The sequence below is a fragment of the Lacerta agilis genome, chromosome 6, assembly GCF_009819535.1.
Source record: "Lacerta agilis isolate rLacAgi1 chromosome 6, rLacAgi1.pri, whole genome shotgun sequence".
Classification (NCBI taxonomy): Eukaryota; Metazoa; Chordata; class Lepidosauria; order Squamata; family Lacertidae; genus Lacerta; species Lacerta agilis.
Genome location: NC_046317.1, coordinates 65,408,231 through 65,427,251, shown reverse-complemented (window position 1 = coordinate 65,427,251; position 19,021 = coordinate 65,408,231). Strand labels below are relative to the sequence as shown.

Here is a 19,021-nt window from a genome sequence, read left to right as displayed (position 1 = left end):
AAATGTAAAGAAAATGAAGGGACCTTTTACCACATGTGGTGGACATGCCCCAGGATAAAGGACTTCTGGGAAAAGATTTATAATGAGATGAAAAAAGTGCTGAAAGACACTTTTATTAAGAATCATAGAATCATAGAGTTGGAAGAGACCACAAGGGCCATCCAGTCCAACCCCCTGCCAAGCAGAAAACACCATCAGAGCATTCCTGACAGATGGCTGTCAAGCCTCCGCTTAAAGACCTCTAAAGAAGGAGACTCCACCACACTCCTTGGCAGCAAATTCCACTGTCGAACAGCTCTTACTGTCAGGAAGTTCTTCCTAATGTTCAGGTGGAATATTCTTTCTTGTAGTTTGAATCCATTGCCCCGTGTCCGCTTCTCTGGAGCAGCAGAAACCATAAGCCTTTTTAGTGGGAATAGTAGGACAAGAAATACCCCAAAAAAGACTTAACATTCTTTTTGTATGCCACAACTGCTGCGAGGCTACTACTGGCCAAGAATTGGAAGAGCCACAAAATACCAACAATAGACGAATGGCAGATGAAGATGATGGACTTTATAGAACTTGCCAAACTGACTGGAAGACTCAGCAACCAAGGAGAAGAGTCGATCCAGGAAGACTGGAAGAAATTTAAAGTTTATTTGAATAAATATTATAATATTTAGTGTTGCCTTAGGAAGTAGATATAGGTTTTCTGCTATTTTTTCTTTCTGAATTAGGTTAAGTATATGTTTTAGAAATATAATGGTTAAGGTGTTAGTTTATTGAAACTGCTAGAGAATAGTAAGGAAATTAAATTCAGTTGGAGGGGGGTGAGGGAAGTCACCCAAAAATGTAAAGCAAGTTATGGATGTAAGAACCTATTGTTCTTTCTTTCTTTTTCTTTTCTATTTTATCTTTGGTATAAAGTGTATTATGATGTTATTTTTGTTAAAAATCTTACAAAATTAATAAAAATTATTTAAAAAGAAAGAAAGAAAGGTGGGATAGAAATATTGTTAATAAATGCATACCATCGTGTCAATAAAAATATTCCGAATATTCTCCTGCTAGAAACAATTTGCATATTATTTTCATGAACCTGTATCATTTAAAGTGACCTTATCTATGTTTTTCCCCCCCTTGCTTAATTTATAATCTTCTAAAACCTTATTTGGTGAAAACTATAGATACAGTCTGATTGATACAAGAAGCCTGGAGAATGAGTAATTTTGCAAAGAGAAAGTGCAGTCGTTTGGCTGAGTGTAGTGACTCAGAAAGGGGAAGCCTTAATGTACGGAATAACCCAGATGTGCTTAAAAGAAAAACAACTGATCTAAGGGCTATTAATATCCTTGCAATGAGCTCTCTTCTCTCCCCCTCCCCCACCTGCTCCAGCACTAGTGCCTGTATGAACAAGAAATAAATCAGCCAAATGCTCTGTGGGATAGATAATCACATCATGTAGCAATGACCAGGCACCAGGTCTAATACTTCGCCTATAAAGTGGTTGGTGAATCTGTGAGTGTTATTTCCTGCATTGTCATTTCCAGCTTTCTTTGTCACACTTTTGGCATTTAACATCATTCTGAAGATGCTAGAATGGTCCACAAAAATGGAATGAGAGAACTGGAAGAGACACTGCCCTACTGAAAAGATTCCTAACAGATGCCTATCCAACCTTTTATTGCCGGCCTGTAGATTTTACAGTTTCCGCAAGCCATTTATTTACAGGTCTCAAATTGCAATGCACAGCTGGATTAAGGGTAAATATTGGGCAATTTGCTATTCTCCTGCATTGTTGTTGTTGTTTATTTGTTGCCTGTCCTTCACCCTAAGGTCCCAGGATGGATGGGTTACAACGTTAAAACACAGTTTTAAAAACGGTTTTAAACAACTTACAATCACAAAAATAAGATGGGTCCTAAAAATAAGTGTCAAAAAGACAGGGCAAAGAGATGAATAACTATGGTGAGCCCTTGACTAGTAAACTCCACATATTCCTCTCTCACCGGGGAGACAGTATATGAATATCCTGCCACAGCAGCTGCAAGCTCAACGCACACCCTCTTCTAGACTTTAATACACAGCTGAGGTTGGGAGGAGCTACACCCTCACCACCTCCACAGCAAAGCAAAGCAGGCAGTGAGCTGGTTCACACATAAGGTTAAACAATAGTTTGAAATAAATTATTGTTTAATAGCATTTTGCTCCATCCTTACTCCTGACTGTGCTCCATGGGAGAGGAAACACAATGAGAGCAAGCCAGAGTCTGTCTTGCCTGTTCTGTGTGAAATTGGACTCATGGTTTGTTTCTCTCCAAACAAACCACAAGAAGTCACAATTTCTCATTGGTTTATTTGGAGGAAACAAATCATGAACCTGCAAAGGCCTGGGTTCACATTTAATGAAAATTGAATGGCAAGCCAGACTGCGTTTTGCTCCGGTCCAGCGGCTTGTGCGAACCAGGCGAGGGTTGCATTCACCAAACACGGGGACGCCTGCCCAGCCCTTGCCACTGATGCCGCTGGAGCAACTCTACCCCAACTGGAGGAAAGCAGGGCCGCGCTGAACCACCAGCCCACCGATGCATTGGGGAACCTGACTGGCCAATGAGACCCTTGGCGGATGGAGAAGAGCACCCAGGTGGGGGCGCCTGGTTCATGCCCCCTCAGAAAATTGTGCACCCAGGGCCCTCTGGCACACACACCTCCACATGACACCCCTCCAGTCGTCTCCCCTCCCTGCATGGCACAGTCAAGAGCAAGGAAGGCACAAAGCACTTGTGTTCATTAAACCATATTGTATTTTAAAGTATACCGTACTTTAATGCTGCCTGTGAGAGGCTGCCCCCTAAATAACTATGTGCAAGCCTGTTCTATCTACTATTAATCCTCCTCAGGTGGTTCAGTGAATAATTGGTTCTCACTCCAGCCTGAGGATATCACACCTTTCAATGAAGGTGGACTTTACAATTGGGACAGAGCTGCTGTTCCTTCAAGGGCTCAGTTAAAGTTTGACTGTTGCTGTATCATCCACATCAGAGCTCTGCTCTCCTTTAGGATTCAACCTAAGTCCAAGAAGCACAGGGGAAAGCAAAACCCTGCCTAATATAGGACTTGCTTTTTCTGACAATTTCTGTGCTTCTGGTTCTGTACTAAAAATATAAAACCAGGAGCACAAAATGCTCCAGTGAATATATGCCCCTATAATTATACTATAAACACCATTTGTTCCAAGATCTATATGAAAAGACACTTAGTTCAGGAGTAACCTTTTCAGCCATACCCCCAGTTTCAACTGAGCGCTTTGACATGTTTTTCAGAAATCCCAAAGCCAAGAGATATCTGCTCAGCTAGTCAGACTACACACTCAAGTTATACCCACCAAACCAAAGAGAGAGTTGAAAAGAGAGCAGTCCGGGAGCCTTGAATACCGCTTAGGAAAACAAATTCCAGTCAGTGGTCCTCCAGAGAATGATCTGGTGCCAGGACCCGCTGCCAGAAGAATTGGTTTGCATGGCAGCAAATGGGATGGTGGAAGAGGTCAGTACCTTGTACGGCTTTTAACTCCTTGGCTTTGCTTAGTTAGTATGATTCATAACCCTTTGCATGTCATCACAAGGTATTTGCAGGAGCTTGCTGTGATGATATACCCCCTTTCAAATGAAGCCCGAGTACTTTTTCCACTCAACAGACACAGTTGGCTTTAGAATGAAGAGGATTTTATGAATTCTCATAGTTTAAATATCAGACTGCAAAGTGCAGCAACCTAACCTCCACACTGGCATGAATGTGGACCATGAATCATGCCTAGCAGCAAACAGGAATCTACTATGTTTGTATAACGTGCTATTTAAGGTCCAATAAGCAGCTTTAGTTTTTGACTGGTTCTCTTGCATCATCCAGCGTTAAGCTTTCCAACATGCTAATTGCAAGGCGTTGTTATCTGCGGCAAGATAAAAGGAAGGACGGGTTGCAAGCATCACACTACATAAAAGTAAAGAAAAAATCTGTATTTAACAGCAGCCAGAATTTTTTAAAAATCTCATTAGGTACAAACAACATTGGTATCACTAATTTGTAGAGAACACTTTGTGTAAAAACTTCCCCATATCTACAAGCACCACTTCCCCTTTAGAAAGTCATAAGGCCCAGAGTGTTCATACACTTTTTTGACCCAGCAGATCATGAGGCCCAATCTTATGGCTGGGACACAGCACTGCATATGCCCGCTTCTCAACCAATCTACCCAATCTTGTGACACATGGAGTAAGGGTGCAGGGATATCAGATGTCTGTGTGGGAGAGGAAACAGATCCGTATGGAAGCAGGCTGGCACACTAAACAGCACACAGTATATACATGACACTGTGCCCATGTTTCTTTCCTCACAGCTGTATAATATGGAGCAGGTGGCTAGCTGACAATTGGTGTTCATGATGGCTGTGGGAAGTTCCATCCAATGGCCACAATCTGAAGTACTGTAAAACTAGTTCTGTGAACATAAAGTGAGGCAAGCAATGTTAGAATTGATATTCCTGAATAGGAGTGATCCCCTCCCGACATCTCATGGTAAACTAAGGCAATTTCAAAAAGCATATGTGGGACCAATATTTAAAAGGGGGGGGGGATTTTGCATAATCCTAAACAGATCTTTGGATCTTAGCTACTGCAGCAGAAGATTTATAGCCTAGCGAATTATTTCAGTCAAATCAGTTCAGAAGAGGGTCTTAGTAAACCCCAGAACTGCTGGTGGTGAAAATAGTTTAATAAGACTATTAGGGACCCAGTTTAATAAGACTATTAATTAGTAAGACTATTAACCCAGTTTAATAAGACTATCAAGGACTATTAGGGACCCAGGTGGCACTGTGGGTTAAACCACAGAGCCTAGGGTTTGCTGATCAGAAGGTCGGCGGTTCGAATTCCTCCCATTGCTCGGTCCCAGCTCCTGCCCATCTAGCAGTGTGAAAGTACATCAAAGTGCAAGTAGATAAACAGGGACCGCTCCAGCAGGAAGGTAAATGGCGTTTCCGTGCGCTGCTCTGGTTTGCCAGAAGCGGCTTTGTCATGCTGGCCACATGACCCAGAAGCTGTCTGCGGACAAACGCCGGCTCCCTCAGCCTATAGAGCGAGATAAGAGCCGCAACCCCAGAGTCGGACACGACTGGACCTGATGGTCAGGGGTCCCTTTACCTTTACCTTTAGGTGTACATTTGTAAACTAAACAGTTAATTTTATTCAGTCTATCTTGCAGGGAATTATTTTGTTTGAATAAACATTCAGTCCTGTTAGTCCTCACCTGGTGGCTAAAGCAGTACAGTCTAGGACACAGGTTTACCTCTTTATCGTTAGTTTGTGAGAACTAGGCCAACGATTTTCCAAGTTACAAGTACAAACTCGCAATGCTGGAAAGGAACCAAAGCACAATGAGAACTCACAGAGGATTCAGTAATATCTCAAAATGACCTCATCGTTTCTCCCTTTTCTGACCTCCTTCAAGTCTTGCCAATTGCGAAAATGTGAAAAGACGAATGTCAGAAATCATGAGGACAAAAAGAAAACAAAATATAAGCACCTAATTTAGTTTTACTGTCCTTGCTCTTTGATTTTTTTTTTAAGAAAGTAGCACAGAGTCTGCTACTTATGCCTGTGGTGCTGGTTTTCTAACTCGGAAGAGTTACAAAGAATCAGATGATTATAAAAGAGCACAAGAGCAATTTGTCTCACATTCTGTGAAGCCTTTTAAGAGTTAGCAAAGCAGGAGAGCCATTTCATACTTTCCTCTGATTTTTAGAATATTTCTCCTTTACTTTAGTTGCTCAACAATAGCAAAGGATGCCTATGTTCTAATGTACCAACAACAAAAAAGCAGTGAAAAGAAGGGGGATAAAAAAAAACTTTGATGGGAGTACCCAGAGACACACCATTGATGAATTACTATCCATTACCACCTCGCCAAGTCAGTGCATTGCTGCATAGTATTGTGTTGTGACAGGTCAAACTATAGTTTGGATTACGCTTTTGCAAAACAATTAAACGAAACACTATTATTTTAAGGGGATGTTAACAACCTAGGATCCAAATTTATCATGTTTACAACCTATCAAGAGAGCCAAGCACACCAGGGCAGGAGAGGTAATCGATGCAAAACCTGTACGTAGTGACGCCGCACATGTGCTGTACATAGTGGGTTGCTGCCGGCGGACGGTGCTGGGATCCTCTGCTTGCGGCTGCAGCTGCAAATGGAGGATCCTCTGCATGCGGCTGCAGCCACAAGCAAAGGATCCCGTCACCGTCCATACGGCGCTGGAGCGCCGCCACCAGCAAACTGCATGCCTTGTCACCCCCGGAGACGTGGCACTGGGAGCGGACCGCCCCCACGTTGCTATGCCACTGTGCTTATATACACAAAAATGAAGAGATTAAAAAACAAACAAACAACCTGAGGTGTTGGGACCAAGGTCAAGCAAGGGAAGCAATGTAAATAGATTCCTAAACTTTGCCAGGAAACATATGTTCTGATTCTCTATACCTATAACTAAGATAGAACAAAGTGCATGTCATGTCCTAAGATTAAAATAATTGTAGTGTGTAAGATCTAGAGCTATAAAATTTAACAGGGCAGTTTGGATTTAACAAAGATAGTTTGGATTAAATATATATATATATATATATTTTAAAAAAGTGGATTGCTCAATTCATCTCCATCCCCATTCAACAGAAGTGTGGCAGCCCCACACCTGTCTGCGCTACTGCAATTAAGACTGAGGAAAACAAAAGGTTAGTACTGTCCAAACTCTTGGTTCAGGACCTAACAAAGGCATGCACCTTGACTGAATAGCAAAAGCTTGTGCTTTCAGAAGGGGATGTACTTCAGAGGTTTTAAACACAATGTTCACAATTAAAGAGTAATGTGTGGAAAGAACAAAATAGTAATAATAATAATATCAAACTACCTCTACCTAAAAATGAAAAATGGCAAGCATATAATGGCTATGTGATGAAACAATTTGAGACACAGCATTGTACTCTGGCCAGGAGCAAAACTGGCAAGAATTTGGCTCTAAAAACAAAAACCTGTCATTTGAAGCATTGTTATTTCCTGGGAAAGAGGGAGGATGGAATATCTGCAGCTAGGGGGTATGCTATAGAAAGCAACTTCAAAAACTATTCCAATGGCATTCATCCATAAGTTTGTTTGCATTGTTGCTAACTATAGCTTGTTTTCCTCTCCTAGCTACATTAACCTTTGACTGCAGAGGCAGTTCTAACACAAGGGTTTAGTTGGTGGCCAATGTTCACTTCCGTGTCCACAGGTTAAAAACAATGGAACATTTAACAAGGATCATGACAAACCATTTTGTGTGTGTGTGTGTGTATATACACACACAAAATCTTACTTATAATAAAAAGGTATGGCTGTCATCACAGTTTGCTTGGCTACCAATAGGTGGCTCAGCAAACAACAGTGTTATAACAGCCTTCTGAGAGCTGCTGGGTCATCCAAGCAGCATTGGAGAGCAAGGAGAAGTTTAGTGGAGAAGGGAGACTAAGACAGATAGGTGGCAAGCTCTATGGGTAGGTTATTTGGCAAGCTCCAAAGGGAGGGGGCTGCTGATTTTGTAAGGGGGGAAGGGGAAGGGGTGGAGGTAGGTGTTGTGGGTGAGCATATATCTTATCTATTCTTTCTCTCCCCCCCCCTCGGTGTGTGTATGTATGTGTAAAGAAGAACATAAGGAATAGCAAATCTGCACTGGAATCTAACAATCTAAGGCAGCAATCCTACTTCCCTGTGAGTTAGCCCAATTGAATTTAATATGACTTACTTCTGAAAAGACATGGTTGTTAGGTTTGTGCTGTAACTTTGAAAAGATGAGAAACCGAAAAGCTGTGAACTCCAATCCTATACATGTTTCCTTGCCAGTAATTCCACTGTTCTTATTGAAGCTTACTCCCAAGTGTGCACATTGCCTTAGACAACATACTGCAATTGTTCACAAAAACACACTAAATCCTAAAGAAATCTACAGACTTTCAGACAATGTGTCTGACCATGAAGTTGCAATCTAAATCCTAACCCTGTCAAAAGATAGTACAGTATGATGTAATATAAAGAAATCTATGGATTTATCAGAACTGTTTCATGAATGTTCATTGGAAAGAAATTTGCGTGTTCCTCATTCTAACTCATGCAGCTTAACGCAGAAGAGAGAGGAAACGAAAGAGGAGCTTTCAATTTAAGTACTGTAATAGTATTCAGAAATAGTACTGCACCAGGTCACTCCCATGGTTAAAATGTATTGAAGTCTTCTACAAGTCTTCTTGCTAGTTTTGTTCAAAATAGTACTCATATGTAAATAACCTTGGCTGATCATATACAAAGATGACTCGTATGGCTGGAACTGATCTTCTGGGCTGGTACAATCACATAAACATGGTTTATATGATTTGGGAGCAAGTTTCAATGAGCCTCAGGATCACTCAGATTTCTTCCACTTTCCCCCTTTCATGCTTTCACTTTAAAAACAAATCACAGTTCCATCTTACAGTTGAACGTTGGAGAGTTATGATTTGTTGTTAGAGAAGATAGTTTCAGAATCTGAAACCAGTTTGATCCTAGCTTATTAAAGCAAACTTTGAAGATAGATTCACGGCAAGGAACCACATCTGGAAACTAAGGACTCGGTTACACAGCTGCAAATAAAACGTTTTAAATGGGTTGTGAAGTGCAATATACAAATGTGACACTAGATGGCGAAAGTGAGCTATGCAAAATTAAATAGATTTTTCAAAAAAAATATTGAAAAAGCATTTTCACAGCGTTTTTTATGTGTGTAGATTCCACCCAAGTAATAAAAATGTAAATATTTATAGAAGACAGCCACTACTTTATAAAATGGACATGGTCATGGGCCACAAGTTGCAAAGTCGTAAAGCAACTTCTGCCAAACATCTGGGTGGAAGAAAAATGTTTTAGGCCACATAAATTTTATTTAATGATCTAAACTGTGCTTAACTTATCTTCAGGATTTGGGTTTTCCTTCCCATCTTAAAAAAAAACAAGAGAACAATAAAATCTTATTGTGACTCTTCATACTTCCCTAAAGTTCCTTAAAGTGCCACTGCTCCTTACTCTTTCAAAGCCCTGACTTTGCTGTGTGAGGAAGGGGAAGGGGAATCTGTAGGATGCACATGAAATACGGCAACTCTTCTTCCTCATCCCAGCTATTTCTGATAAAGCTAGCAATGACTAAAAGACCTTCAGAAACAAGGTCATGTATGAGGAAAGAAATGAAAGGAAATCACAGAAAGCATTTCATACATTATAAAGATTAAACATGTTTAGATCAGAAGCTAAGTTCAGGGGAAATGCTTAATACAACATAATTCAGGGCCAGCTGTTCTCTGCAGTTTCTGCCTAAGCATTCTTTTGCACACCAATATATAATTACTCTAGCTCAGAAACAAACATTTATCTTGGTACACCCAAAGGCAGTTACCATTGCATTAGTAACAACAGAAATTGAAATGAAGGCAAAATTATGACAAAATATGTAACCCGTCCCTAAATGCATTAAGACTTCGTATTAAAATAAAATATAGGAATACTAAATAAATTAGGATAAACTCTTTCTTTATCCGATGCTTAGTATTTTATGGGGCAAACTGTCAGATTCCCCTCTCATCCAGCAACTTAGTAACAAGCTTGTCTATTAATTGCAGGAGTTGGGTTATTGATTAATTTGGTTCCTGAATCAAACTTCTGTTACATCACATGCCAAATAGCCATTTGTACTGTCTCTTTTCTGTGTGTTGTTTTATAGATCTCAGGCATTTCCTCTGCATTCATAAATATAAAAATTCTTTCCACTAAGCTACAGCCTGTCAAAATAAACCACAGCTCTGGACAGTTTGCTACTGGGGAACTTCCTGAGCAAGACAAAAACAAAATACTGTATAACACCCAATGGCACTCAGGCATTCGATCAAAGCAAGCCAACTTCGTATGATCCAGGTTTGATGAGAGCCGAAGGATATTTGAAAAGTGAGACCCAATTCAGATTGGAGCCACCTTCTTCTGCACTTGTGAATGTCCACCTGGCATTTTAATTTGCACAAGTTGAGTAATGTGAGCAAGATGTCTCAGCAAGTATTCTCAGAGCCTCAGAGAACAGTAAAGTTGTGGGCCAAGATCCACAAGCTCCTGGATTACAAATCACATTGTTCAAGCATGTAGAATTGCCACATGAACTGCAAAGAGAGAGTGCAAAAGAACTTCTCAACCAGCTTTGAATATTTCTCCACTTTACAACTAGGATTTAGGTAGCTCTATCAGCAGAACAAAAGAGTGATGTGGTTACTCAAAGGCTCTAACTCATTTTAGTTGAGAATGTGCTCCACACTTTTAAAGATCCAGAAAGCAATGGGCTCGCCACCCACCTAACACTTTCTAGACAATTCACACATTCATGTTAATAATCCTTAAAATCAGAAATATTAACATCTGGATATGCCCCCTACACACCACACCAAACCAAGTGTTTCCAATTTAGTAATTATTCTTGTTATTGTTCCAACTATGTCCTCCTTTAGAAAATGAAAAAGCTTTTCCTTGACTTAAATATACTCTTGATTGAGAGCCTCCAGATGGTATATGAAAAAGCTAGATACAACATGATACGTCACCCAGCAAACATAAGCATTCCTTGTTAATGATTTACCACACCAGTGGAGCAATATGCGTGCTAAATTCAAAAGTTTGGAAAATAAAGAGCAGTTCAAACAAAGCCTTAGAAGGATAAAAATGAAGGCTTTGCCACTTAGGTTTTGCAGATGAGACAGTGATTTAATTAAGATTCACATTTACTTATTTGTGTCTTAATGGAGATTGGTAGAGTGGGAATACACATTAAAGTACCTTGAAGTGTCCTCTCATGGAGTGAAGCTGTCTCCCACCTTAAGAGATCCTTTCAGGTGAATATGTTTATTACTTTAGAAGTTATTTTGCAGAAGAGAAATAAAAAGGTGAGCCTATTGTTTTCAATCCTCCAGCTAATCTAAATTCCGGATTTAGTTTACAGCTGCAAGCTTCTCCTTCCTCATGAGAAAAAACAGGACAATTTGGAAACAAAGCCTGCCAAGCCATGCGTTGCAAACTTATCAGCTTCTCCCTTCATCACTGTACATCATTCTTGCAGGATAACCAGCCTCATATAACCAACATACTTAAGTATAATTAATGCATGGACAGGTTAAAGCCATACAGGAGTAAGCTGTCCTGTGAGGCTGAGCTCACCCTGGGAGGGACTATAATCAAGCCTTTGTTCCCTTTTAGTCTACCTGAGAAGCCCAACATGCGAGGAGGTCTGAGCTGGATGCTCCAAGCTCAGACTGTATGGCTCTCTCACCACTGAAACTAAGTCAAGTTTTCCTGCCTGTGCAATTTTTTCTGAATGCTGTACAGTGGTACCTCAGGTTACATACTCTGCTAACCCAGAAATAATGCTTCAGGTTAAGAACTTTGCTTCAGGATAAGAACAGAAATTGTGCTCTGGCGGCGCAGCGGCAGCGGGAGGCCCCATTAGCTAAAGTGGTGCTTCAGGTTAAGAACAGTTTCAGGTTAAGAACGGACCTCCAGAACGAATTAAGTTCTTAACCCAAGGTACCACTGTATAGAAAAGCACAAGAATCTGACCTTTGGGGAGTTTGTAAGTTTATCATTTTTAACTTACCAAACATATGGTCTTTTGCTAGGGGAAGAGCAAAACTTTGGAAGGATATTGGAAGGGCATATTTTAAAGGTCTAACAACCTATACTTCTATGCTTTACTTTGCTGCATATTTTGTGATTTTTAATCTCTGTTGGGGTTCTTTCACCAAAGAGTACATGCCCCAAACTTTGATCTTGGCATCCAGGAATTTTCCTTTTATACCTATTTTTTACTTGCAACCAAGAATTCCAAGGTTTCAGCAACTGTGTTTGTAACCCTTCAGAATGCTTATGGATTTGCTTTTGTAGGTGAACTCTGTACAGACAATTGATTATAAGAAGGAAACACTCTGCTTTGTCCCTTGCAAATAAGGTGAAGTTACACGTGCAATACACCAGTAATTCTTAAACAGTAATCAAAGGAACACGAATGGTGTGCTCAAGATGGGCTGCTCTCTGAAATCACAAGGGAAATTAAATAAAAACGCTGTTTCCACAATAGCTGCTTGTATTTATGAAATGGAATGTTTCAGAAACACATACCCAGTAGTTTAGTTCTGACACACTTTTGCTACAAGTTAAAAAATTGTCCCTTGCACTGCCATGCCAACAGCAAGCTGCAATCTATGGATTAACAAAAGGTAACCAGTGACATGAAGCCTTGCTTGCAAGGTTCAAGTAGCATTTGGATGGTTGCTTTGGAAACAGAATGCAGACTAGGAATGTGCTCTGCATGAGGCCACTTTGGACACTGTCTGGAAAGTGCAGCTGGCCCAAACCAGAACTGTGAGATTGTGAACTGGGCCTGGGCTATGTGACCATATGATGCCAGTGCTTCACTAACTGCACTAGTTTCTAGTTCATTTCTGGGCCCAAGATTAAAGTGCTGGTTTTCGCCTTAAAAGCCCTTAACAAGTTGGGACTAGGATACCTGAAATACCTTTTTTTTTTAATCCACATTGTGAGATCCTCTTTAGGCTCTGTTCCAGAAGCACTTCTCAAGTGAAGTAAAATGAGTACTAAGATGAGGGCCTTCTTGGTGGTGGTGCCCTGATGCTGAAATTGTCACCTCCCCCCTCACACACAAAAGTCTTATTGTTATGAATCATGCTTGGTGTTCTGTGTCTTTTAGTCAGCTGTCTTTATGCTTCTTTCTGATGGAAGCATTTTATGCTGCAAATTGTATTTTTATAATATAGTGTTTTTTAAAAATATTGTGTGCAGCCCAGAGAGCCAGTATTATATAAATATAGAAAATGATGGTAATAACAACAGACAAATCTCCCATTTGATGCAGCAGGGCAATTGTTATTCTTACGAGAAACCTCAATGGCATTTGTGGCTTTTCAGTGTATCCTATTTTGAACATGTTTCGCTGATATCAAGCATGTGCAAACATAGCTATAATTCTCCATTCTCTTCATCTCACACTCAGTTGTTTTGGTTTGAATACACAATATAGTCCCATCACAGAAGCACAAAAGACCTTTATTTCAGAAGTATTTTAAGCAGACACCCACATGGCAGCGGAAATGCAAGATCTGCAAACAAAATTTAATACAAACAGTGCTATAGAATATAGTAAACTGCAGTTTAGGAACTCCTACAACCTACAACACCCTCAAGTAACAAGCAGTATAGTGGGTTGGGAAGTAAAAAGGGTGCACACAGACATCCAGATTTGCTTTTTTGGGAACAGGCTGTTGTAAAACAAATGCAGAGAGCTACAGATAGATTAGCAATTACCAGTAAAGATGGTTCCTAAATTAGACATCTAACCCAAGTTCCAAAAAAACCAACCCTATAATGAAGGGGAAAGCAGGACTAACGTAAGAAAAACATTTAAAATGGAAGAACCTAGAAATCTAGATAGTGCTATTTTGGAGACATAGTCTTGCCAATGTGGTTTAAAGTTATACCCAGGAAGAAGCTAATGAAGATTCTTTTGCTTTTTTGCCAGAGATAATAAATAGGGGGTTGTTTTTTTTTTTACATGAAAATGTCTTTTAAAATACACAGGCATTAAAAAATACTAGTTCAGAGATTACGGTAGTTAAATTAACAGATTGGAGGGGGGGGGGGCAGAATCTTATAATGCTTCACCCTGATAAAGTTCCCAAAGAATGTGGGTCAGACTCCAAGGATACATAGTACAGTAGTACCTCTGGTTACGAATGCCTCGAGTTACGTTTTTTCAGGTTACAAATGTTTTTAACCCGGAAGTGAGTGTTCTGAGCTCTCGGAGGCCTCCGTGAATGCCGGGAGCCAAGCCCCAACATCCACGCGGCCTACGGAAGCTCCGCAACTGGGCTCCAGCAACGGGAGCTCTCGGAGGCCTCTGTGACTGCCCGGAGCCAGGCCCCAACACCCGTTAATCTGTTAATTTTTTCATCTACAATACTGTCTTATTTATTGTATAGTACAGTACATTGATTATTGTCGTCATTTTATTGATCAATGGTCTTGTTAGCCAGTAAAATTTGTGTTAAATTACTGTTTTAGGGGGTGTTTTTCATCACCTGGAACGGATCAATCCACTTTTCCACTACTTTCAATGGGAAAGTGCGCTTCAGGTTAAGAACAGAGTTCTGGAACCAATTAAGTACTTAACCACTGTAATAATGTTTCAAACTGGTGGAACTAGTGAACACCTGTCTTTCGGTTTCTAGCATTTCTCCTTTACTGTGATCCAATGCTGGCGCTTACTCTCTTAGTAAGAGACAAGATGTAAGGACACAATCCTCTCATCCAGTATATTAGCAGTGTCCTAAATATGCTGCCGTACAATATAGCAAAACATATAACCTGCATCTGCTTGCATTTGGATCCCCTGGTCAAGTCTTGTCCCTTTCCTGGAACAATAAATATATGAACACTGAGATTTAAGAAAGGCCTCAAAGAAGGTCTCCAAATTTGTGCACTCTCTGAACACTTTATTTCGCCATACAACTTTACCAGCTGCTATGGTCAGTTCCTAGAGGAAAACAAATTCTATTTCCACCATCATGATACTCTCTATCTGGATTTTCTGCCAAAACCAGGAAAAGCTATAATTTGAAACTCCTAAAGCAAGCAATTATATATATGCCCACACTTATCATGCACATTGTCAGGAAAATTACAGAGAAACCATGGTAAATATAACTGCAGCCAGTTTCACAAAGTGTCTGTTGCCTTTGTAAATAGGTATCATCAAAATACACCACAGTCTGTTTAGTTAGGCATATATATATTCCTGTTCTGCAAAAATATAGAAGAAATACTGTTAACTAGAACAAGGGTAGCTAACCTTTCTTCAACCAGCCGTACAAGAGCCTCATGGCATGGCAGACCCACAAACCCAGACATACTGAGGACATGCCCATATAGGGATAGGGCACATATTATTTCTGTCTATATGACATGGGTAGGCAAACTAAGGCCCGGGGGCGGAATCCGGCCCAATCGCCTTCTAAATTCGGCCTGCGGATGGTTCGGGAATCAGCATGTTTTTAGAATGTGTGCTTTTATTTAACATGCACCTCTGGGTTATTTGTGGGGCCTGCCTGGTGTTTTTTTTACATGAGTAGAATGTGTGCTTTTATTTAAAATGCATCTCTGGGTTATTTGTGGGGCATAAAAATTCGTTCATTCCCCCCAAAAAAATCTAGTTCAGCCCCCCACAAGGTCTGAGGGACAGTGGACCGGCCCCCTGCTGAAAAACAGAGAGACTGAAATCTCTATGCTGGGGTAGGGAACCTGTGGCCCTCCAGATACTGGATTCCAATTCCTTGACCACTGGGCATGAGGGTCGTGGCTGATGGCAACTGGAGTCCAGCAACTTCTGGAGAACCACAGGTTCCCCATCATAGCTCTATGATCACAATAGCACAATGATAGACCTTGACAATGCCGACTTCTGCTCAGTACACACACACACACACACACACACACACCACTGACACAGAAGCTAAGTTGTTGGGGGGCTGCCCTAAATCATTTAGCTAGATACAGGCTGCCATTTAGCAGCCCCACCTCAGAGCTTTCTGCCATCTCCAATACTAAGTGTCTGTAGAGTGAACACACATACAGATCTGAGACATGTGCCTGCAAAGACACTACATACAAGTACAGCCTGGTGATATTATAATTAATAACAAATTTATAATCAATACCCAGCTATCTAAGGCAACTGTAAGGCAAAATACCGGCAGTCCTAGTTGTTATAGATCTATTTCACACAAGGAGAAAAGATATATGCAGGAGAACTGTGTCCTTGATCCCACAAAGAAAACCAATATAGAAGCATATTCCTATGCAACTCTACATCTTTGAATAACCAATACAGTCGAACCTCCGTTTATGTAACCCTCTGGTTATGTAAACTTTGGGATGCACGCGCTGCAAACCCGAAAGTATTTTACCGGGTTTCACTGCGCACGCATGTGCAAAAGCAGTCATCAGGTTGTGGAAACCTCGGAATCCGACAGAACCTCCGGAACGGATCCCATCCACAACCAGAGGTACCACTGTACAACTTATCTACAAGGCTGATTACAGAATAACTGAATGAAGTGCACTAAGGGGTATATTTGCAGTAAGATATCCACATACTGTGTCCAATAGGCATACATTAATTAAACACAACTGCTTTCTCCTACACTGCAAAAAAGACATAAGGGCAGAAAACTAGTGTATATTTTCTGTGGGGTCTGTGAGTATTTATGCAGAGTAAGCACTGAAAATATACATTGATTTCTGCCCTTGTCTCCTTTCATCAACGTCTGAACTGCAAGCTCTTGGGCGCAGTGGTTTTTTTTTTTACAAGGTAAGGCACACAGTATAGTGCCTCACACTCACCTCTCCTTCAACTTTTGAAGACCAGGATTCACACAAGAGCCTAAGTAATAAGAAAAACAGAGGGAAATGCAGCCAGATTCACAAACAACCCATCCTTAGTTTAATTGCATGTTGTTATGAGCACAAGCTCTAGAAGCCCCAGGGTATGTCTGTGGGCTGATGGCTTCAAAAAGCCCGGAACCTGCTCCAGAGCTGAATTTTTGAAATGCTGTACTCCCATTGAAATTGGTATTTAAAAGTTAATATCCTGGGCCTTTCTTGCTTAACACAGAGAAGATTAGAATAGAAAACATACAGCATATGCTACAATACCTCAAAGAGACATTTATTGGAAAATACTTTCCAGCCTAGGTCACAAGAAAAATTTGGGAAATGGCCATTGGTTTCATATACATAATATATCGTACTTTTGGTTGTGTGAACATTTTTAATAATATGCTAGTCACTTTTACTTGCAGGAGGTATTTAATGCAAACATTAAGAAATGGTTTCTACTACATATCGGCAAGTGGTACAATGCACTCTACCACTCTGCTTCAGAGTGCAGTCTTATGTGTAGCTACTTGGAAATAAATCCCATTGGGTTCAATGAGGCTTATCCCAAGTGTGAATAGGATTTCAGGCTGTGTCCCTTTAACATGGTCAGCACAGGCTAATGTAGTCAGCTTCGGGGGCGGGGGAATAGAATCAGAATCTTTATACTTGGACATATTTGCCTAGTTCTGATGATTTCATAATACTTCATTCCTCAACTGTCGGGCCTTGTTCTACCTGCCTAACTAAACTGTAGCTGATTATTTGGGACACAGAAAAGGATTCCCAGAAAACTGTGGATTTTATAGAATCATAGATTTGTAGAGTTGGAAGGCACCACAGGGGTCCTCCAACCCCCTGCAATGCTGGAATCCTTTTGCCCAACATTGTTTTATTTAATTACTGATTCTAGGTTCTCCTGCCTTATATTGGATCTGCCTCACTTTGATCTCTGAATGTCTCCAAAGTAATATCTGTACCAGTGCTTATTACAGAATTTCATTTAAACATCAGTTTGTTCTTCATTATCCTGATATATTTATATCTGTACATTTTGATAGACAGGTGCTTCCCTGGGCTCGAACCTTCAATATGTCTTCTAAAATAAAAGTTGAATTTGCACAATAGCACCTCTGAACACCAACAACTACGATGCTGCATAGTGATGAAAGAGATGAGAGAGAAAGGTCTTGCTGCCTTTTGTCCTGGCTCTTTTGGCCTGATTTCCTTTCCTGGCTTATGAACCCTGTAGCCTGCCTAACCCTCAAATTAGTGTCTTATCATCCTTGTCATACAAATGTGATGCTGAAAAGGACCAGGGACTCTGAGTTTGATTTCCTAAATGAAGTGGTGAACATGCAAACATCCACAAACCCACTAAAAACAAACAAATCTATAAAATGCAGGCCACAGTGTTACGCATATAGATGTGAAGGCCCGGAAAAAACCAGAAAGATTGAAAAAATAAAAAATAGATTATGGAATGTTTTATTTTAACATGATGAATAAAATATTTTAAGATAAGGGGTTCAAATATTTTATAAATCATTTCTAAAAAATATGTATGATATCAGATTATTCCAATTTCTGTGAGGACAAACAAGTCCTAGGTTACAAACTGAACTCTCCAACTGAATTGCAACTCATTTGTTGTTGTTGTTGTTCAGTCGTGTCCGACTCTTCGTGACCCCATGGACCAGAGCACGCCAGGCACGCCTATCCCTCACTGCCTCTCGCAGTTTGGCCAAACTCATGTTAGTAGCTTCGAGAACACTGTCCAACCATCTCATCCTCTGTCGTCCCCTTCTCCTTGTGCCCTCCATCTTTCCCAACATCAGGGTCTTTTCTAGGGAGTCTTTTCTTCTCATGACGTGGCCAAAGTACTGGAGCCTCAACTTCAGGATCTGTCCTTCTAGTGAGCACTCAGGGCTGATTTCTTTGAGAATGGATAGGTTTGATCTTCTTGCAGTCCATGGGACTCTCAAGAGTCTCCTCCAGGACCATAATTCAAAAGCATCAATTCTACGGCGATCAGCCTTCTTTATGGTCCAGCTCTCACTTCCGTACATTACTACTGGGGAAACCATAGCTTTAACTATACGGACCTTTGTCGGCAAGGTGATGTCTTTGCTTTTTAAGATGCTGTCTAGGTTTGTCATTGCTTTTCTCCCAAGAAGCAGGCGTCTTCTAATTTCGTGACTGCTGTCACCGTCTGCAGTGATCATGGAACCCAAGAAAGTGAAATCTCTCACTGCCTCCATTTCTTCCCCTTCTATTTGCCAGGAGATGATGGGACCAGTGGCCATGATCTTAGTTTTTTTGATGTTGAGCTTCAGACCATATTTTGCGCTCTCTTCTTTCACCCTCATTAAAAGGTTCTTTAATTCTTCCTCACTTTCTGCCATCAAGGTAGTATCATCAGCATATCTGAGGTTGTTGATATTTTTTCCGGCAAT

The 19,021-nt window shown here is 40.6% G+C and overlaps 1 protein-coding gene across 5 annotated transcripts in view; it reads right to left on the bottom strand.

The window, feature by feature from the left end:
* LOC117048848 (rho GTPase-activating protein 39-like) overlaps positions 1-19,021 on the bottom strand; it is a 107,981-nt gene that overhangs the window by 50,737 nt on the left and 38,223 nt on the right. Inside the window, exon 1 of one of the 5 annotated variants that reach the window (XM_033153211.1) lies at positions 14,499-14,522. The exons of 3 other annotated variants lie outside the window; for them this stretch is intronic. The gene's annotated coding sequence lies outside the window, so the exon portion shown is untranslated. Of the gene's footprint in view, positions 1-6,425; positions 6,495-14,498; positions 14,523-19,021 lie in introns of those variants that run through there. One more of the 5 variants, XM_033153210.1, reaches the window with a different exon arrangement.